Below are 22052 nucleotides of genomic sequence, written 5' to 3'. Positions count from 1 at the left end.
TTGCTTTTCTGTTTTTGTTTTTGTTTTATTTTCCTGCTGTGTTTTTGTTAATGGCTTGTTGGGAGAAGGCAAGGTGGGGAGGCCTTCTCATAACTGAGAATTGCCAGATTCCCAAAATGCCAGAACTTGGTATGTCACATCTCTGAATCCAACATGTAGTTGGAAGTGACATGAAATCAAGATGCAGTAGGATGGGAAGAGTGGAGAGACAAGGGACAAGTGGAGGAAGGAAAAATAAAGGAGAATAGTGTGTCATCCAAAATGAATAGGGGGATGTGGGGAGAAGGGGAAGAGTTCATAAGGACCATAGAGATTTCTAATCTTGTTTCTAATTTAGGCGCAAGCTATAAAAATATATGTATTCATATATCTCTCATATGACTTGCTTTGAAGGCTAGTCATGTTTTCCATGAATAAAACTCTTTATTCCTCTCTCTGACCTGTCATACTCAATCTTTTAAAAGAGTTAAGATTTAGCAGCAACTGTAAGGAGATATTTGAACTGGTCTCCTGATTCCACCCTAGCATCCAGAACCAACACACCAATCAGTGATTAATAAAAGCTGTAAGAAACAAGCAACCTAACCTGCATGTGCCATGGACACATAAGTTATTGGAGATGACTGAGCACCAGAATGAGGTGTTGTCTGGATATATTTTCAACAGACCTCCTCAAGCCCAGCTCTAGTATTGCTGATTTGAGATAAAGAAAAGTATTCTTAACAAACACTTGGGAAATCCCATTCAAGAGCTGTAACTTTTCTCCCCCTTGTGCTCTGTGTCTAGGTGGAATTTTGGCCATGCATATTGCTTTTGTTTGTTCCCTCCCATATATCTAATTTGTCTCATACAGTTCTAAGGAGGTAGACTAAAAGCTGTCAGCTCAGCTAGAGGACACTTTAAAATTTGATGTAACAAAAATAATTTGTCACTGATCTTAAAACTCACTCTGACAAAAACTGGAAAAATAGCTTGACAAATGACAGGCCTCTGCCAAACACCTTTGAAAAGGTCACACTTAGCCAGCCAGTTTGGAGAAACACTGTGGAAAGAAATTGAGTTAAGCTCGTTCTTTAATCAATTTCCCCTTAATATCATTACAATGTACATCCGATAGAGGGGGAAAAATATAGAAGGGAAAAGGGGAATTTGAAACCTTGGAAAATCGTAGTCAGCTAGATGGAATGGCTATAAACAGATGGGATGAATTGGAAAAGGGCAAAATGTACACAACACTTGACACATACTTATGACAGTCTGGTTTGGAGAAACAGCAAGATTTGAACTCATCAGGATTGCTCATGTGTGTAAGGATACACGTGTGGATATGTGGAGTCCATCACAACAGATCCAGAATGTGAAGCATATTGTGATTTTTCTGTGTGTTGAAAAGGCAGATTGATAATGAAGAGACTCAGAATTTCAGTATCTGCCAAAGAACTCGAGTGAAGCAACTGCAGTAATGCAGAACTGGCAATCAGTGTCCTCTACAGGGCATTCATTTATAGCCTTCTGATTTCAGTAGCCTTAAATCTAATCCTGAAGTGTTTGTGCACCATCATTTGCTAAGACAAAGCGCTTTGCTAAAATGCATATCAGTTGTCTGCTGCTGAGAGAATCAGTCATGTCTAACAGCATATTCCCCATCAGTATGAAATGCAGGTAGTAGAGGGAACTCATTTTTTGTGTGAAGATTGGGAGGAGCAATGTTATGATAACTGAGGATTCTGGTAGTCAGCAGACAATGCCACAGGTGCACCCAGTATGTGATACAGCTTGTGTGTGCTCTCGGCATATGTGTGCTTGAATGCAGGGGAGAGATTTAGTCAGTTTGCCCAGAAGGGCTTATTTCAAAATGCTTTGTTTCAGGCTGGTTGTGTAGCATGGGACACTGAGTTGTCCTTTTAACCTACACTACAAAAGTGCCTTTCAGGTATGTCCTAGCAGGGCGTGGAAAACCAGTAGCACACTAGCACAGCATTTAGCAGCGCTAGAAGGCATGGGCCCCTGGAGGAGCTTTTACAACTGTCAGGAGAAACACAGAGCATCTTTTGTTGACTCTCCCTACATTATTATTCTAATTCATGGTTTACACAGTGCAACAGCCCCACTTCTTTATCTGCTACTAATTAGGGGCTGCTCATATATTTTATCTTTTGAGAGAACTTATCACCTGATCTTTAACAACTTGGAATAATCATTTTTTCAATAGAGTTCATGTGGCCAGGCCACTGTAGAGCTGCCTGTCTATCCTCTCAGCTGCTGCTGGCTAGGAAGGAGAGAAAACAACAAAAGAAAATCAGGCTCTGTTGTTCAAGGTACCTTTGGGGTAATTGATATTTTAGCTGAGCACCATCAGCTCTTTGTGTAAAATGATTGAGCCACAAAGTGTAATGTCACAGTCTTTGACAGCAACCCTGACATCCTGTAACAGGGCCTCATTTTCCAAACCTGTGTGCGTTTCTTTTTAACATTCCTCTGTGAAAACTGGTAGCTTGGGATGTGACTAAGAATAAAAAAGATGGGCTATGCATCTCTAATATTTTACTCAAAGCTTTTTCTCAAAGGAGTATTTAACACTAAAGTCAGGATGGAAAGCTTAAGTCTACAATTTAAAGTTAAATTATTAAAGGATTAACTGTTAAATTACAGTGTGTTAGGAGGTTATTTTTGAACTGCAAGTGCAGGGTCCTGCATCTCGGTCGAGGCAATCCCAGGCACAAATACAGGCTGGGCAGTGACTAGCTGGAAAGCAGCCCTGAGGAGAGAGACTTGGGGGGTGCTGGTGGACAAAAAGCTCAACATGAGCTCTCAATGTGCACTTGCAGCCCGCAAAGCCAATCAGATCCTGGGCTGCATCAGGAGAAGTGTGGCCAGCAGGTCGAGGGAGGTGATCCTCCCCCTCTACTCAGCCCTGGTGAGACCCCACCTGGAGTACTGTGTCCAGTTCTGGAGCCCCTATTACAAGAGGGATGTGGAGGTGCTGGAACGTGTCCAGAGAAGGGCCACGAGGATGATCAGAGGGCTGGAGCACCTCTCCTATGAGGACAGACTGAAGGAGCTGGGGCTGTTCAGTCTGCAGAAGAGAAGGCTCCCAGGTGACCTAATTGTGGCCTTCCAGTATCTGAAGGGGGCCTACAGGAAGGCTGGGGAAGGACTTCTCAGGATCTCAGGTAGTGATAGGACTAGGGGGAATGGAATGAAGCTGGAGGTGGGGAGATTCAGGCTGGATGTGAGGAGGAGGTTCTTCACCACGAGAGTGGTGAAGCCCTGGAATGGGTTGTCCAGGGAGGTGGCTGAGGCCCCGTCCCTGGAGGTGTTTAAGCCCAGGCTGGATGAGGCTCTGGCCAGGCTGATCTAGTGTGGGGTGTCCCTGCCCATGGCAGGGGGGTTAGAACTAGATGATCCTTGTGGTCCCTTCCAACCCTGACTGATACTATGATACTATGAAGTAATTTGCATAGGATGTTCTTTTAAGTTTATGTGCAGTATTTTACAAATAGAGACCTTTTTTTTGTAACTACAGTGTAGAGAATATTCCTTTTTTCTTTTTCTGTATTGCAGACATTCTAGGTATTGGAGCCATTTGTTGTTAATGGTGCTTGAGAACAAAGATGACATTTTGAGGTGCATGAGAGAGAGACTTGATATCTTTTTGCTGCTGTGAGACATCCCTCTAGTCCACACTGTAATTGATTTGATTTAACTGGAAGTTGTACTCGGCAAAAGAAATTTTAAATATAGTTTACTGACAAGGGAAGGATGTGCTTCAAGTTCTAGTTTAAACTCTTCTGGTTTTGTGCCAGTTGTATGGTAGCACTAGAAATGCTGTTGAATCTGCTTGGGATAGTAAAAGTCAGCATGGTCTCATTGAATGGCATTACATCACTGCTTTGCTTTAGCAGCTCAGTGCAGTTGAAGATATGGATCACTGCAGCTGAAACAGGCTTGTGAAGTCCTCTGCTCTGTGGGTTAGTGTACAGCAGTAAGGATACAGATCTACAGGGAGGCAGGTACGTAAGCATTGCCATATGCCAAATGTGCATGGGATCTCATTACCATCCCATCTTGGCCTTCCATAGTCATTGTTATCTGATGGTAAGAGCTGTTGTGATTTGATGATGTCTTTAACTGTCTGCTGTGCTGAGATGAGTGACCATCTTTCTTTGGCTTTCATAATGTCCTGTTTTGATTTTTTGTCAGGTGATGCTTTTTGCATGCACTTCTCACTTAGCAAAGGTGTTTTAATGATAGCCTGGATAAGTTAACCTTAGCAGCCAAGGGAGCACTGACAAATTCAGAATTTGCCTCATTCTGTCAGGTCTTTATTTATCATCCTTTGATTATGATTTCAAGACCAGGCTGGCTGAGGCTCTGGCCAGCCTGATCTAGTGTGGGGTGTTGGAACTAGATGATCCTTGTGGTCCCTTCCAACCCTGACTGATACTATGGATAATGCGCCTGCTCCCAGCTTCCTGGCGGGATGTGGTGTACAGGACTCATGCAGAGACCAGGGAGCTGTGCTGCTCTGCAGGGGCTGTTGCAGGCCTGCCAGATATTGCTTTAGAACAAGATTATGGTGGGTGTCAGGCCAAGGTCTGTCATTTCTTATGTGTATGAAAAGCCAGAAGGCCAAATTGCTGTGAAGTTGCAGGGAAAGGTGGATTCTCTACCTGTGTGCAATGTGCACCCCAATACAGCCCCTCAGGAAAGCCCATCTTCTGTCTGCAGTATTGTGCCCTGCTTCATCCACTGCTGCTAGCGCAGAGGCTGGGACAGACAGTAGCCTCTTCCCGAGGCCCTCTGGAGACCTTTCCAAGCAAGAGCTGGAGGGCAGTGTCTGTGCGGATGGTGGTGGATGAGTGGAGGGGGGAAAAAGAGAGAGCAAAGGTATTTCTTTTGCTGTCATCACACTCTCTTTGTATAGGGAGTTCATACCTGAGCTTCAGTGGCCTCCTTGCCCTGACAGAAAAATAAACAGCTTTGCAGCTGATAGAATTCCTTGAAAAACCTAGGCACCATTAGTCTTTCTCAGGGGCCACTTAGCCCTGGCAGTAATGTTCTTAGAAGTCTGGAAATCAGTAATTTTATTAGTCTTTCACCAAAAAAAAAGGTTATTTCACAGTATAAGAAAAACCTAAGAATTCAGTGAGTTACTCTTTCTTAGAAAAGCGGTGGTGGTTAGCCAAAGCTTTCCCCAAAGGTGTTTGCAGAGGGTTTGGTGTTTCCAATAGTTCCTCTTCTGAAGGGGAGCTAAAAGTGGCAGGGAAGTAGCACAGAAAAACCTTTCTTCAAAACACTTCTTGCTGAGCACTGGCATTCCTGTGATAGTTGTAATGCAATCATTAACTCATTGCTGGAAACAGTTCTCTGAGCAGGACAGGCTCATTCTGGCATGGTTTTTGCTTTGTGCCTGTCCTGATTAGCCCAGACATAAAAGTAGGCCCAAATCAGTTACTGAGATGTACACAAGAGTTTTCATGCTGTTGTGATCAGATTTTGCCATGATGGCCATAGTTTCTGTTTCCCTGTCTTTTATTTTCTGTGGATGGTCACTGATATTGGTGATAGAGTTCTCATACTACTACTAAGAGCTGGTGGCCTTGAGAGCTATGATACTCAGTACTGCTAATGCATTGCTCTCATCCAGATGTGGGAGCTCAGGCAAGAAAGGCTGCTGCTGTAAACAAGGAGCAAGAGAGCTTGGAAGAGGTTTTTCTGTGGTGTTTTTGCATTCTATTCATCACCCAAATGGGGGCACATTTCTCATAAGATGCAGTTTATGTCTAGTAGCAGTCTGGTTGTAACTCAAAGATGAAGCCCAGGGAAGCTAATTGCACTTTAAGACAGTCTTCCGAAAAGTTGTGCTGGAGCTAAATGATCAGTAAACATCAAACCAGATTATTAACATCCTGTTTTTTTCAATGTTCTTACATCTTGTTATTCCAGAAGACTGACATGTTCTCTTGCTTATCAAAACCACATTAAACCCCAGTGTTGCTTTGCCATTCTCTCAGCTTGGAGGGTCAGTTGAGCGTCTTCCTTTTCAAGCATCTTTGTGCATAGAGAAGGATTTTTCAGGATCAGCAAGCCCAGTTTAGCACTGCTGGTGTTATGTCTCAGTCCTGTGCAGCTAACAGATATTAAAAGAAGTAATTTATACTTGGATGAAGTTATAGAACATGTATGACTTTACCTTCCTGATTAACAGCTCTGCTCAAACATTTTGGCAAAGCACTTTCTAGAGTGGCATTTGCTCTTGTTTCCTGGGAGTTCCTCAGCTGCTTGACCCTAGGTCAGTTTCTCCTATGGAAAACTTCAGGAAAGTACAAATTCAAGTGGGAAATCCCAGAAATTTCCTTGGGCAGTTCTCCTTTGGAGCTAATGGTTCTCCATCTCATGGAGGTGATTGGAAAGCCTGTCTTCATCCCAGTAAGTATTTCCTCTTTTGGTTAGTGAGAGCTGCATTTGCCCTTGCGGAGTGTCACAAACAGTAAAGGCGAAGAAGTTAATGGCATATGCTATGCAAGCAGTGTGCATGCCCTAAAGCAGTACTAAGTTCCAAGGGGATTTCCTTTACCAGATTGTAAAGGACTGTGGCTTGCCCAACACTGTGCTCTTACACCCTTGGGAAGAAAAATATGTGAAAGTACATAATCTCCAAGTAGTAAAAGAGAGGGAATATTGTTGGACAATTCATTGTGGGAAGCCAGGGGTTCATATGGAACATCCGTTGCACTGTGAGAAGAACCCAACTAGTTTCCATGGGAATTTGTCATTGTGCTGACATTTATTACCAGAATTCTGGTATTTTGGAGACTTCAAGTTACCCAAGCACTAGCTATAAGGCCAATCAGAGACTTTCAGGGAAGGTCATATCTGAGTAAGTCTTCATTAGGTAAGTTTTCAAAGAGTTTAAAAGCTATATTGGGAAATAGAGGGGGATTGCAGTCAGTGATTGGTAGAAAATGCTTTATTAATATTAGGCTTTAGATGCAGAAGAACTGAGAAAGTTGCTTTTCCATTATCACAGAGGGAAACAACACAAGTTAAGCCAAGGCCTGCAGCAGAAACATTTACTGGAAATGTTTACATGTTACTTAATACCTTGATATGTATTATTCAACTTGTGTAATGTCAGCTGGGGTGGAGCAGGGAGGAATAGCTTTACAGAAGAATTTGTTTGCTCTCCATGGAATATTTTCCTGAGCAGAGATACCTTCTTTGGCAATGAGGTACATTCCAGGAATAAAAATGCTCTTCAGCCATGTTTTTATGAACTGCTGGAATGTGTTCTTTTGCAAAGGTGACCTAACCTTGTCCAGATGGCTGCTCGGAGCAGTCAGTCTTTCATTACTGTAGGACAGAATTGCAACAAAATCCCCCTGTGAGTCCCCTCCAAACAGGAGAGCTGCACACTGAGGAGTGGAGCCATTTAAATGGCTGCACTTCTTGTACTGGAAATAAAACTCCACTTTCCCTCTCAGAGGTGTATGCAGCAAGTGCTCTCTCTTGAGCAAACCACTTATGCATGTGCTTCAGTTTTCCTGATATGTCTAAAGGACCTTCTGAACAGCAGCCAAATGGGCTGCATGTCGAGAAAAAGGCAAGAAGAGTTTGTCTGCTGGCATTAGCAATGTCACCGTGATACAGCAAAGAAGATAGAAGGAGAAATGGAATGGGAAGCATGAAGTTAAGCTGGCATCTCTCTACTTCCCTCCATGTTTACTTAGTATCCACACTGACAGTAATTTCATGATTCACCTGCTGAATGATTTGTTGTGCTGACAAAGCTGTGATAAATAGAGACTTGGCATCATTTGCATGGATGTTTAATCTAAAGGCGTGAGTCATACAAATGAAGCTTTCAGGCTTCTTGTGATAGATTGCCAAACAAAGTGGGTGAAGCATGCACATTTTGATTTGCTTAATCAATACCTGGAAAAAATGTTGTAAAAAGGGGGTTAGCAGAAAGCCTGGAGTTTCCAAAATAGTAAGGCAGGCTTCATTTTCTAATTTTGAAAGTAATACCAATAAAAAAATATTTTCCTCTTACGCCTCAACATTTATTTTTCTGTTATGGCATCTAGCCAAGTTTGGTAACATTGCCTATTGAGAACTAAAAATGAAGATGATGCATATGTAGCTCGAGGAAACAGTTTAAAATATAATTCCTAGAAATAACATGACTTTTCCTGATTCAGGGTGACTGGATTGTCTAGCAAAAAAAGGTCATCTGGAGCATTGCTTTAGAAGCTATACTGGCAATTTTAGCAGCATTCCTGGAGTCTCTCCTGCACTGGTTGTGTAGAGCCCATTAATATCACTTTGTTATTAGTAACACTTTGTTTATTAATAATACAACAAAGTTGGTGAGGGGCTTGGAACACAAGCCCTGTGAGGAGAGGCTGAGGGAGCTGGGGCTGCTTAGCCTGGAGAGGAGGAGACTCAGGGGTGACCTTATTGCTCTCTACAACTACCTGAAGGGGGGTTGTAGACAGGCAGAGGTTGGTCTCTTCTCCTAGGCAGCCAGCACCAGAACAAGAGTACACAGTCTCAGGCTGTGCCAGGAGAGGCTCAGGCTGAAGGTCAGGAGGAAGTTTTACACAGAGAGAGTGATTGCCCATTGGAATGGGCTGCCCGGGGAGGTGGTGGAGTTGCCATCACTGGAGGTGTTCAGGAGGAGACTTGACAGGGTGCTTGGTTGCATGGGTTAGTTGGTTGGGTGGTGTTGGATGGTAGGTTGGACGCAATGATCTTGAAGGTCTCTTCCAACCTGGTTTATTCTATTCTAATAAGCAGTCTGAAACATGTCAGTGCACAGGCTTGTCTGAGGGTGAAACTTGTGGTTCCTGATCATAGGAAGTTAAATTAATAGAAGCATAATGAAAGTGTTTCTGTTTGTTCTAGCCCAGCACTGAATATTTTTCATTCTCACTGATTTCAGTGTGTCTTAGTGACACTGTTGGCACTGATCTTAGTGTTGAAGAACAGGTTTATAGCAAATGAAACTTTGATATGATTAGACACTCACTAATTAGTGTTAGAGAGGTTTCTAGACACTTGAAACCTCCTTAATAAGTCATCTCTAAATGCCTTTTGAATAGCTATCTGCTAGATATGTAACTTTGATAGTCTTCTTTAAAAATAGAAACTCGTAAGTAGTATTCAAATTGTAACATGTTCACCAGAGGGAAGAAGTTCAAATCTCAGATTTTAAATAGGGACTCAAAATAGTAGTCCATTAGTAGCTAAGAACTGATATTTTTGGAGGAATGGTGTTGCACGTAGTATTTGTTGTTTTTCTTGTATTCACTAACTTTTGCAATTTCACATTCACTTTTCAGTTTGCCCTGCTCTGTAGGTATAGACAGCTACAGATGTATTGGCTTTCTAGTCTTTATTTAGAATAAACAATCTTTATTTAGAATAAACCAAAGCAGGTTGGAAGAGACCTTCACGATCATCGCGTCCAATCCATCAACCAATCCAACCCACCCAAACAGCTAACCCATGGCACCAAGCACCCCATCAAGTCTCCTCCTGAACACCTCCAATGACGGTGACTCCACCACCATCCCAGGCAGCCCATTCCAATGGGCAATCACTCTTTCTGTATAGAACTTCTTCCTAATATCCAACCTGAACCTCCCCTGGCACAGCCTGAGACTGTGTCCTCTTGTTCTGGTACTGGGTGCCTGGGAGAAGAGACCATCATCAGCCTGTCTACAACCTCCCTTCAGGTAGTTGTAGAGAGTGATAAGGTCACCCCTGAGTTTCCTCTTCTCCAGGCTGAGCAACCCCAGCTCCCTCAGTCTTTCCTCATAGGGCTTGTGTTCCAAACCCCTCACCAACTTTGTTGCCCTTCTCTGGACTCGTTCCAGCAAGTCAACATCCTTCCTAAACTGAGGGGCCCAGTGGCTTGTAAGAATTGGTGAGATTAAAGTGCCAACGTTTTTCTGTGGGCAAGTGAAATGTTAATGCTTTTTATGGGAGCAGGAATGCATCATACTTGCTTTTATCTCTTTCTTTGGTTGCATGTGACATAATCAGTGTCAGATAAAGAAAGATCTGTTATTGAACAAGTTTGTCATGGTTGACCAAACTCAGAAGTGATGTTCACTGTGTAGATCTGTAAATCAGGAAGTTTTACACAGAAAGAATGATTGCACACTGGAATGGGCTGCCTGGGTAGGCAGTGGAGTCGCCATCACTGGAGGTGTTCAGGAGGAGACTTGACAGGGTGGTTGGTTGCATGGGTTAGTTGGTCGGGTGGTGTTGGATGATAGGTTGGACGTGATGATCTTGAAGGTCTCTTCCAACCTGGTTTGTTCTATTCTATTCTAAATGTATTTGACCTGAAGGGTAACTACATTGGTGTAATTTAGGGGCTGAAGGCTCTGTGTTTTCTGTCTAATGGCAGTCCTACACAAAATGAAGCCTTGCAAACTCTGGCTTACACCAGTATGACTGGAAGGTGAACTTCTCTAAAGAAACTTGACAAAATATTAGTTTCAATTCTTCTGCAAGGCCAAAGACAGAAACAATATAATGTAGTTTATATTCAGGGTCATTAAAGAGTGTGATAGGCTCAATAGTATTTGTATTCATTATTCATTTTCATGGTTGTTACATCTGTTATCAGAATAGCCTTAACAGAAAGCCAAGCTAGAAAATAAGTATGCAAAGAAGTGGGTTTCTTTAAAGCATTTGTATTCCAGGTCCTGTAATGAATCTCTTCCTAGTCTTTGCCTCTGGCTGAGAATAGTAATATGCCATTAACCCAGGAGATGTAAAACATGCTGCACTGTACTTGGAAGGGTGTCAGAAACTCCTCCAGTAAGGATGAGAAGGTATTTTATTGCCTTCTCAATTGCTGGACATTCTGATCCTAGTTAAGCGTTTTAGTGAAATGGAGCTACTACAGTAACAGTAATTGTGAAGCCTGATGTTTGGTTGTCATAATTAGCATAATGCAAAGATGAACCAGTAATACAGCAGTGTGGAGGCATGTACAGCATCTACTGTGCTTGAGGTGTTATCTAACACATTACAACCTGCTGGACATTGAAGCCTATTTTTAGCAAAAGAATAAATAAGCTGTCTGTGTCCTACTTTTTGTCAAAATGTGTCATGGGATCTTTATATTTGATTAGGAAAGTCAGCAGAAATATCACAAGGGAACTCAGGGCCTTATCTTAAAACTGTCACTTCTAACAATCCAGTACTGCTTTATATTACAAAAATAGTTAATATTGGGTATGAGGTCAGATTCATTAAGTGGGCAGAATTGGTAACAGCTGGTGGGAGTCTTGGCTACACGGCGTGTGAGGTTATGTGTGTACAGAAATCCTGGTTCTATTAGACAGTAGCTATTCAAGAAGCTTTTGATGAAAGAGGGTTTTTTTGTATTGATGAATGGAACTATTTTTTTTGCAAAATCTGTTAGCAAACTGGAAAACTGTTTAGAGGTTTTTATATATAAAGAGAGCATAGCAGCAGTGTCAGATGGCTACTTCAGCATGCTGCTGATTTGTAAAGACCCTGCTCTCTCTAATTCTGAGCAACTTTTTTGATCTTCCTTGGCTGTTGAGAGATGGATGCCTACATACTTCATGAGCAAGCTGTTTTGTGAAGTGCAGCCATACCCAGAAACTTCTATTTTCCATGAGAAATGCAGAAAATAAGCAATGACATAAATTTGCTGTAGGACAGAATTAGTGACAATGAAGTACCTTCAACCAGTTTCTCTATTATTGGCATAATGTAATTGGCATATCAGAATTGGCATAAATAGATTAAGAATGCCACCATTTAAAACTGTCATCCTGAGAGCTCTTGTTGGTGGTGGAGTTTCTGTGGTTTATAAGCACTGTGATGATGTTCCTTCTAGGTGTAGATTTACAGGGAAGCATAGGAGGGTTTAGCTCCCAACTCCTCCTGGCCCACTTGCAACGTCAGGATGGACGTACCTTCCTGTCCAGTTCCTCCAGTCTGCAGCCCAGATTTGTGGAGCTTGAGAGAAGCCGTGGTTCTCTGTGGGATCACCAGCAAAGCCAATACTCCAGAAGGAGAGCTTGTGTGGGTTAAGGCCTCTTTGCATCTTGGACCTGCTGCTGCACATCAGCTTGTGAGCTTGCATGAGCAGAGAAAAGGGGAAGGAGCTGAGCCCATTCGTTCCCAGCCTGGTTCTGCCCTGATGGGTGAATCAGCTGATACACTGGTACTTCTGGTCAGGGAGGCTGAGGAAGAGGGCCCTTTTTTCAAGTGGCTTTGCATTATCTAAGTTAGGTTCAAAATATTAAAATGAGAGGCCTCAGACATTGAATTCAAGTGAGGGAACAGAACCACTGTGGTTCAGTGCTAGGGTGCTGAATATTTGGGTGCTGGTGCTGCTGGCTGTTTGAGGCACAGCTGTAGATAGCAACAGTATGCTTCTCTGTCTCATATACATATGCTGAAAGTTCTTGGAGAACTTTTCCACTGAATTTTATGCATATTAAATAACTTGGTTTAGCAAAGCACTGCTAAAAGTTGCTTGTTCTTGCCGCAGGCTGTAGCTTCATTAGCCAAATTCAGCATCCGTTTTGTCTGACATCTGCATTCGCAGTCACTCAGTCCATTATTTGCTGCTGCCTCCCCCTTCACTAGAGTCAGTGTGAGAAACAAAGAGAAGCTTATTATAGACACACGCTGGTGCAAGCACACAAACCAGAGCCATGTAGTATACAGAACACCTTTGAGGGAATGTTGTGCTCACAAACTTGAGCTAGTGTGTTATGCTGTATTTTTCACCATGCCACAAGCACCTATCTGTGCGCACTGAGAGGCCCCGATGGCAATTGCCAGCTTTGATTTCACAGGTTGGTGTAACATTTGCAGAGATGGAGAAGGTCCAGTCCAGCAGGACAGGATTTAGTTGGTAGCTGAGACTGTTATGGGATCAAGCTATCTACAGACCATGTCCTCTCTGTTTTATCATTTATGTATTGTAGTACTTTAATCTAGTCCATGAAATCACATATAGGCTTAATAAATATACCTTTACCATACAGAGTTCCTTGGGAATCTCTTGGCATTTACTTTTTAGGAGATTAAATATTGATTTTGTTAAACCTGATTCTTGTGATTTATTATTTTCTAATCACATGCCTTGAAACAGTCATGCCAAAATTATTTGCTTGCTTATTAACACCTCTTGGATTTCAGTGACTAATGAGAAATTCTGCCCCCCAAATGGTAACAACTGTAGGCAACAGGGGACTATTTTTTTCTAGTATAGATGAATGAGGGACTTTGAGTGGGAGAGAAAAGTTTTATTAATTCCCTATAAGCTATTTTTGGAATGCTGCAATCCAAACTCTTTCCTCTAGTGACTACTCAGTGTCGTGTTATTTTCCATACAGAAGATGTTCTAAAGCCTTTTGTTTGGATGACAGTAGGCAGCATGCTGACAAAGGAATGGCCATGCAGTGCAGAGGGGCGGTTATTCTCTCCACTGTTGGTCACACAGCTTTGAATATAACTTTTTTCGGTTTTTTTTTAGGAAAGACATACTCATGTTGTTCTGTATTCACCACAAAGCAATCCTGTTCGTTAACCACCCAAAGCTCATGTGGTTTGTAGACGTTGCTGTTGTATCACAGTATCAAGTTGCTATGAACACTTCAGTCTTGTGATAGACGATTTCTAAGCATCTCCTGCCCAGTATTCAGCTGTGTTATGGATCATTGTCCTTTAGATTTACTAACTTGAATTGTTCTCAGACCAGCTTTTCCCCCTTTAGGCCAAACATCCTTCACGTGGCATTTCCTCTTGCATTTTATTTCTCCCTTTGCCCAGGTCTGCTGCAACAGTTTGGTAGTGTTTGCAGATACACAGACAACTTGTTAGTTCCTTGCTTCCAATCACTGCAGTGACAGGGGTTAGAATAATGTAAACCCCGAATGCTGAAAATGACACATTTTTGCAAGTGACCAGGAATGTGCTCTAGGTATACAGCTGTTTCATATGCAAAGACATGAGTCAGACACAGCCTTTTTAGACAAAACCCTTTTGTTATACTGAGAACACATGTAACAATAGCCTAGGGGGGGAGGGGGGTGGAGAAGAATAGAACATTTGTTGTGTTGTGAAGAGGGTGGAAAGAGAATCTCAAGATAAGGAAACTGAAAATTAAAATGATATTTAAAGTCTGGGTTGTTGCTTGGTGGTTTCCCCCCACACACATAGGATATAAAAATATTTTTTTAAGATGTTTTAAGACAAGTTCCTTATCCATGTTGTGCACACTGGCAATAACAACTCTCTGTGTGGCAAGAACATTAATATTGTGCAAGTTCATCAACTGTAATATGAAATGTGCTGATAACTACTGATTGACTTCTCTTTTCACTCTTAAATACTGATTTGGAGGCATTAAAACACAAAGTGGAATGGAATTTTGAGGTCAGGGATTGCAACCTTACAAACTATGTGGTTGGATTTCATGGAAGTCTATTCATAGCTATTGCAGAAATTGTCTATACAAGACAGTTTTAAAGTGCTTGGGGCTTTATGCTTGACAGGCACTTCAAAGCATCATTACTCAGTTGAAAAGATGGCAGTGGAGAAAAAAGATTTTGGAGTTGCTGGGTTGTAGGCTTCTGCTCAGTCTAGTAACTCACATGATAGCTGACTTACACTTTACAAAGACCGCACTAGATCTGGTAGAACAACAACCCCAAAGAAACCAACCCAAACTATTATCTACCCTTTCCAGTCACAAACCCATTTGTCATCAGTGAGGCCTACTAGTGAGCCAAGATTTGAAATCTAAGCCAAGACTATCTGGAATATTTAATGTCAGAACCACAAGTATTAGAGTGGTTTGAAAAGTTACAGATCTGGGAGGTTTTTGCACTACTGGATTTCATTAATACCTTATTTTTTCAGAGATATATTTCAGTAGCAATGTAAACCTTAAACAGAAGAGACAAGTGACTCGGTGTGCTGAACTAAACTTCATTACTTAGGCCATGATCCATGGAGATGATACTGCCTTTGCATGTTCTGTACCCTTGCCCGATAAACCAGTTGCTTTCATTTGAAATCTACTGGCTTTTTTTTCCAGGAAGAAGAGAAGTCAAGTGAAGCTACCACACTCCTGTGGCATGAAGAAGCAGCATGACGCTCAGAAACAATGCTCCTTGCTGTAGTACTGAGTGGCCTTAAAAGATCTTTTTGAAAGCAGGAAAGGGAACTATTAACCAGTACACCCAGCAGACAGGTTGTGAAGGCAGCTAGAAGGCAGTAGACAAGGCTTCTCCTTAGCTGTTTCTGTCCTTCTATTGAGGTTTGCCTGGATGTGTTGCATGCTCATCCTTCATGCAAAAATCCCGTTTGCTGAATAAAATGAGGAGATCATTGTCCTTCCCACAAATTTACAGTCAATTCATGTTGTGGTTGGTTGGTTTGTTTGAACAAACAACTAAACGCCCCTGAAATATTTTCTAATCCAAATGTAATGAATTTTGAGTGCCCGAAGAATCAGTAAGTGATGTGGATGAGGAAGTGAATCCTTCCATCTTTCTTCTGTAAAGAACTGGAATAACTGGAAAAATGAGCAGAGAAAAACAGACAGGACTAATAATATAGCGTGATTATTAGCTTAGGGGTGTTAAAATATGCATAATGTGATCATACTCCGTCTGAATGGATGTGCTGTGCCTCGCCCTATTTTCATTAAAGGCAGGAGGAATGTGACTGCTGATTTCGGTGGGTGGGGACGGGACTTGCTGCATGCAAAATGAAGTTGTTTCGTTACTGGTTACATTCTGCTTTGCTTTCCTTTGATTGCTACCTTTAAGCCTTGGAAAACCACCTATTTGTTACACGGACTGGTTTCAATGCAATTACTCTTAACAGCTCAGCACAGAGACTCTTCACATGATGATGTATCTCGGAAATCACTGGCAAGGCATTAAGCTGCTACAACGAGGTCTTCCCTGATGCTTTTCAAAAGCTACTTCGGATGGCGACTCTTTGATGAGCTTTTTTCATTGTTAGCATGGGCGACTGCCTCTTTCAGTCTCCCAAAACACGGCTGTTGAATTTTTGAGCCAGGCCGTAGGAAGAGATGTATGGGCACCTACAGCATCAGCAGCTGCTGCTTCTCGACTACCACCAAGAAACGCAATCGGCGAGTGCCAGCCAAGCGGGGAAAACCAAAGTACTCGTAAAGGAGCGAGGCCGGGAGGCAGCGGTAGCTGGCGAGCTCTGCCGTACTTTGCACACCGGGTGGTGGCAGGGGACTCAGCGGTGCGGCCGTCGCAGTGGATCCTCAGCCCGGTTCGACCCTCCGGGGGGAGCGGGCCGACGGCGGCACTTGCCCGCCACAGCCCAGGACCGTACCGTGAGGGCCCCTCACTGCCCCGCGGCCAGCTCCGGCCCCCGCAGGAAGATGGACCCGAGGGCGCCCAGGAGGGGCGGAGACACGCCGCGCAATTGGCCGTCACCCGGGGTTTGATACCGAAAGCCGCGCCCGGGTTGGCGGCCGGCGCCGAGGGGGCGGGTCGGGTCGGGTCCTGAGGGCGAAGCGATTGCCTAGGTAACCCCGGCACCCCCTCCGTGCCCGCCGACGAGGCGGCAGCGCGGCAGAGGCCGGTGGTGGCTGAGAGAGCAGGCTCACTGCTAGCGGCTGCACCGCCGCGCTGGCTGGGAGGCAGTGCGGGGGACGGCGGCAGCCGCTGCCCGGACAGGTGGGTGTGCGCGGAGCGGGAAGTCGGGCGGCCCGAGCCAGCTGTGTTACCGGGTCTGTGCTGTGCCGTGCTATAAGCCGCACGGGACGGACTGGTGTCCCGCCGCCGGGCAGGTTTGCGTAGCACCGATGGGTGTGTGTGTGCGTGCGGCGGGGCTTCCCCTCGGCCGCCACACCAACGGCTCGTTTCGGTCCCTTCCCATCCCGCGGCGCCGAGCTCCGCAGGAAGAAGACATTTCTCCGCTGCCGCTCGTTGCGACACGGCAGTTGCTCAACCGCGTGGGAGGCTCTGTCCCCTTTCCGGCGCAGGGGAAGGTTTCGGCAGGCAGCGACTGTTTTTCAGGGGCGCGGGGCACTCGGCAGAGTCGTCTCGGCCTTTGCGCGCTGCCCCGCCGCGGTAACGGCTGCCGCAACAAGTGTCTGGCGCACCCCGCTCCCTCAGGCCGTGCGCAGCGGCCCGGGACTGCGCGGGGGCCGGGGTGGCCTCCAGCTTCCCCGAATTCCCCGGTCACGCAGCCGGGCAGCGGGTTGAGGAGCGGCAGTCTATGCGGCCCGCCCGCCTCGGGGACTGCGGGCAGCTCCCAGATGTTGTGCGACTTCTCTGTATAGGCTCGCCGGGCGCCCTGGGGTTTTGCCTCGTGCGTTTGGAAGAGGTTTTACCCTTAGTAATTGTTTTGTGATTTAAGAGATATGTAGATTATCTGAGACTTCTGGCTGTCTGCAGCGAAGTTTCCGAGCGCCGTTTCCTTCAGGAGCACAGGAGTTTGTGTGGAAAGCAGCGTTTATGTGCTTCCAGCCAGATGCTGGCTCTCTGTCGCCCGCAGCGGGGAGCACACAGGATGATGGCTTTGGCAGCGCGCCGCGTGCTTTAACAGACAACTAACATCTTCCACAGATGAGGACCTGTTTCTGTCTGTGTGAGGGGGAATAAATCTTCATTAGTCCCAAAGAGTTCCTGAAAGAGCAACGGAAACCTTGCATTCCAGAATCGCTGATTTGTCTAGCTTCAACGCTTGAGTGCTTGCAGACTGATGCTGGATACCATCCAAAATCCAGAACGCTTAAGGTTGTGGGTGTTTTTTCTTCTTCTAATTTCTTTCTTTCTTTCTTTTTTCTTTCTTTTTCTTTCCTTTTTTTTTTTTTTTTAATTCCCTTTTTTTATTATTTCCTCCCCCCCCCCCCCCCCCCCCCCCTTCCCCCCCCGACTCTGTATTTACAGACTTTTTTTGTCACTGGATATGTTGATGAGTTTTGTCCATTTGGAATTGACAACTCCAGCCAAAGTAAATGTTATGTACTCTCAGAGTCAACGCTGCCGTCACACTGTTGATACTGAACTTTGTTGAGGTTTAGGAAGTTCTTGAACCGGGACACTTCAGACATTATTTTGTGTTTCCAGGACTGTAGTTCAGTGTTCAAAGTTACGTGAATATGGGAAGGATGTCACAGAAATTTGATTGGCCTGTGATTCCCATTGTTAGCTAGTACACTTGCTTTTAGGGAAATTGCTTATAAAGACACATCGAATATTCATATACTTGTCAAAGGGTTGTGAAATCTAGTGGGACGCATTAATGTCGCTGGAGAATCAATCACCAGGTCACTTAAAAAAATAACATGTAAAGGCTTCAGTTCAGACTGATGGTTTTGCAGGTTTCTGAAGTTTCATGCAAGCAAGCAAGTGCTTTTCAGAAGAGTGAGAGAGAAAAGGATTACTGAACAAAAATTATTTGGTAACCTTTTTGTAAATTTTGTTTTCCTTTTAAAAAGGAATGTCAGGGATACTGGGAACATCAAGAATGTTTTGTTGTGGGTTGAATGGGAACATGGCTGGGTGGGGTTTCAGTCTGTAATTAAATGTTCTTTAAAAGCTTTTTAAAGAGGAACTTCCTCCATACGTGCTCTTAAAAGATTATTTTTTTTAAAATGTCTATTTAAATATCTGGTTGTCTTGAATAAAAATCACTTCTGCTAAGTCAGGTTTCACTTCCTTGGAATATCTGATGTCATAAACTTGCTAGTTCTCCAATTGTCTATAGACTTTTGGCAGAACTCCAAATTCTATTGTAGGAAAGCGTCTTAAAACCCCTTTCTTTAATTATTGTGATACACTGAAAAGATAATGTATCCTGCCTCTTCTCCCTGATTTTACTACTCCACTACTCCTATCCCTTTCTTGGAAGTTAAAGGTAGAGTCAGTCAATAGGCTTGTGAAAATGTTGCACACTTTTTTAAAGGTTTGCATATGCCTGCAAGTGTGAAATTTCAACCCAAAATCCAGTAGAAACACAAGCTGTCAGAATGCCTTCTATACAGAGAGGGTGCAGGAAAAATACTAGCTGTTGTTATTTAGAAGCTGGATGGAAATGCACCGCTGGATTTTGGATGGGTAGCCAGAAAGCTGGTGTTGAGTTTCAGTGACTGGAGGCACAGTGTTAAGTAGCTTAAGTGCTTTTCCATAGATCTAGAGATACATAGGGAAGCTTTGCCTTTGGTTCTCGAAGGGTTGCCACCAGTTAACTTATCTGAAAATAAATACGTGGCTTCTTGGGCTGTGGAATGTGGCTTTGTATTGTATACAAAGTCCACGGGGCTGTTTCGCTTTGAGGTGGACTTTTTGACTGGCCACACTTGGTAGCAGCAGATCATTCCGTTGGGAAGTTAACCCTTTCTTGCAGCTGGTAGTTTTGGTGAGAGTAGCCCGAGAGAGAAAAGTCTGAAATAAGTCTCACACAGTTGAATAGAAGAGCTTCCTTGTTTGGATTTTGTTAGTAAATGTGTTTGTACTTGAACTGATACTCTTGGGACGTTGACACTTGTGGCATTGCATTCATCTCAGATATCAATTTGTTTCCCTTAGTATGAGGACTTTGAGTTGCAGAGGACTAAAGAAGGTCAGCGTCACTGCCTGGGTGCATTAAACAGTTTGTTTTGTGGCAGCGCTGTTAGTTCTCATAATCACTCACAATGTGATCATTTCAGTGTGTTTTGTTTTGATAACTGAATCGGATCTGGTGGTAAAAATCATCCTGCATTAGAAATGTATTAAATGACTTCTTAGAAATCACAGTAGTAGTAGTAGTATGGTCTAGAATTAACAGCTGGTTACAAAAGTGGTAGCTTTGCAAAACCCGCAAATCGGAGATCCTTCAGGGTTAAGGCTGCTTGCATTTGTCTAATGCCTGAAGTACCAGTTAACTGATGTGCAACAGTGGCCAGTCTGTTTGACAGTCTGTCAAACTTGCATGGGCATATCTTTATATTTTGGTGGAAATAAATTCAGGAATGTGGTTTCATTTACATATATTAGAGTTTCAGAGTGAGGCCCTTGTGTGAAAATGCTTGTGGATATGCAGCTACCAAAGTAATTAAATTTACATACTGGCTTCAGAAGACCAAAGAAACAAATAGTAATACTGATGTGTCAAGAAAAGCTTCCTTTGAGAAGTAGGATTGGAGCAATTATACCGTCTCCCACTGTTTCTTTATTTTTGTGTGTGTGTGTGAGTTATACATTTGGTTTTGGCAGTTTTAGGTAGCCAAAGTTTAATTGCTAGTGTGCTACAGACTACGGCCTTCTGTAAATTAGGTTGTACAGAAATAGGCCCAGTCTGTCCTCAGGTACTGGCTTTTCTTTGCTCCTTCCACTCCACAGCTTTGGCTGTTGGCCATTTGCCATGGGGGGAGAAATGCCCCAAATCTTTTTCAGTTGCATTTAAGCAAAGGAAGAGCTTAGCCATGAGAACTTCCTTTATTCCTTTTCTTACCTTACATACACTTGACTTAAAAATGTGAAGTAACAGAACTTGGGAATAGTTTTGCTTCTCTAACTTAACTCTACATTGATAGAGAGGATTCAAAGATGAGTTAGATTATTTAAGTTTGGAGTTTGGGCAGTAATGGTAGATAAACAGTTTTGTGGAAGTGATGGGAGTGTTTGTGGTTTGTGTTGTCAGTTAATATGAATTAATAAGAAGATTGGTGTGTCTGGTTTTTCTGATACAGTATTGTTCTGAAAGTACTTTGTTGTCTGAATGCACAGAAGGTATCTTTAACAAAGCAATGAAATATTTACAAACTAAGCATAAGAATAGGTTGTTTATGAATGCTTTTGTGTGGAGTGTGCAGTACCTGGTGTTCTGTAGCCTTGGCCTGACTGAGAGACCCACAGTCCTGCTGTCAGCTGGGTTTGTGACAGATTCAACGTGGAAAACTTGGGCTTCCATGCAGCCATGGAGTATGAGAAGTGGTTTAAAAATCAGAATAGGTAGATGATAGAGGGGAAACAACTAGTCACAGATGAGGTCCAAGCTATGAAATGAGTGTACTGCTATGTAAGGCCTCAGCAGTCTGGACTAGAGGTACACCAGGGAGGTGTTTTATGCTGGGAGGTCTGCTTTTGCATCCTCCTGTATGTTTCAATGCTTGAAAATGACAAGCAAGGTTCTTTGCTCTCTGCTGGTGTAAGGATGTTGGGGGTTTGGGTGTTTTTTCAGATCCCCTTTGGCTGTCAATGAGTGGTGCAAGAGAGGCAAGGCCTTTGGGATTCCATTGTGTGTGGCATTCTGAAAATCACGTGGGCTTGGAATATTTGTATTTCTGGCCTTTAGTGCTGAGTACCTTCCTTTTGTTCCAGCTGATAGAGAAGGACCTCTAAATTTGCTATTGAGTTATCTTTAGCCCTGCCAAGGATGCAGTTCAAGATGTCAGTAAAGATATTTAAGGACAATTGCTGGAGTCATAGCTGAGGATTCCCTAGACAGAGAAGAGTTTGTACTTGCAATACAGATAGCAGTAAAACAGAGATAGTGCTTGTATGTATGTGCAGTCAGGATAGAGGTACAGCAGGCAAGTGTCAGTGACACAGGGAGAACACATGGCCTGTTACTAGTTTATGGAAATTGACAAGAATAAAAAACCCAATGAGTCCAAACCTAGCAGGAAATAAAATTTGAAATGTAGCCTTACACAGACATTGTAGCAAGGTTGGGGGGGGTGTCAGTCTCAGTAACAAGCAACAGGACAAGAGGAAGCTGTTTCAGGCTGTGCCATTTAGGTTGGTCTTTAGGAAAAATGTCATCCCTGAACGGATTATCAAAGTCTGAACCAGGCTGCCCAGGAAAATGGTGGATTCACCACCCCTGGAGGGATCTAAAAGCACTGTAGAAGTGATGCTGAGGGACATGGTTTAGTGATGACCTGGCAGTGCTGAATTAATGGTTGGACCTGATGATCTTAATGGTCTTTTCCAACCAAAACAATTCTGTGATTTTAATTTTTCAGTTTTCTTTTATCAGGTTTGAATGGAACTTTC

The 22052-nt window shown here is 43.4% G+C and overlaps 1 protein-coding gene across 4 annotated transcripts in view; it reads left to right on the top strand.

Annotated features, from left to right (window-relative positions):
- PIK3CB (phosphatidylinositol-4,5-bisphosphate 3-kinase catalytic subunit beta) overlaps window positions 1-22052 on the top strand; it is a 96015-nt gene that overhangs the window by 7181 nt on the left and 66782 nt on the right. The window contains exons 1-2 of one of the 4 annotated variants that reach the window (XM_068145455.1): window positions 16382-16739; window positions 17634-17804. The exons of 1 other annotated variant lie outside the window; for it this stretch is intronic. The gene's annotated coding sequence lies outside the window, so the exon portion shown is untranslated. Of the gene's footprint in view, window positions 1-16381; window positions 16740-17274; window positions 17805-22052 lie in introns of those variants that run through there. 2 more of the 4 variants (XM_068145452.1, XM_068145454.1) reach the window with 2 other exon arrangements.

Source organism: Melanerpes formicivorus, unplaced genomic scaffold (assembly GCF_026170545.1).
Source record: "Melanerpes formicivorus ecotype bairdi unplaced genomic scaffold, bMelFor1.0.p_v2 SCAF_12, whole genome shotgun sequence".
NCBI classification, from domain to species: Eukaryota; Metazoa; Chordata; class Aves; order Piciformes; family Picidae; genus Melanerpes; species Melanerpes formicivorus.
Note: the sequence above shows the minus strand (reverse complement) of the source record. Positions and strands in the feature narration are given on the sequence as shown.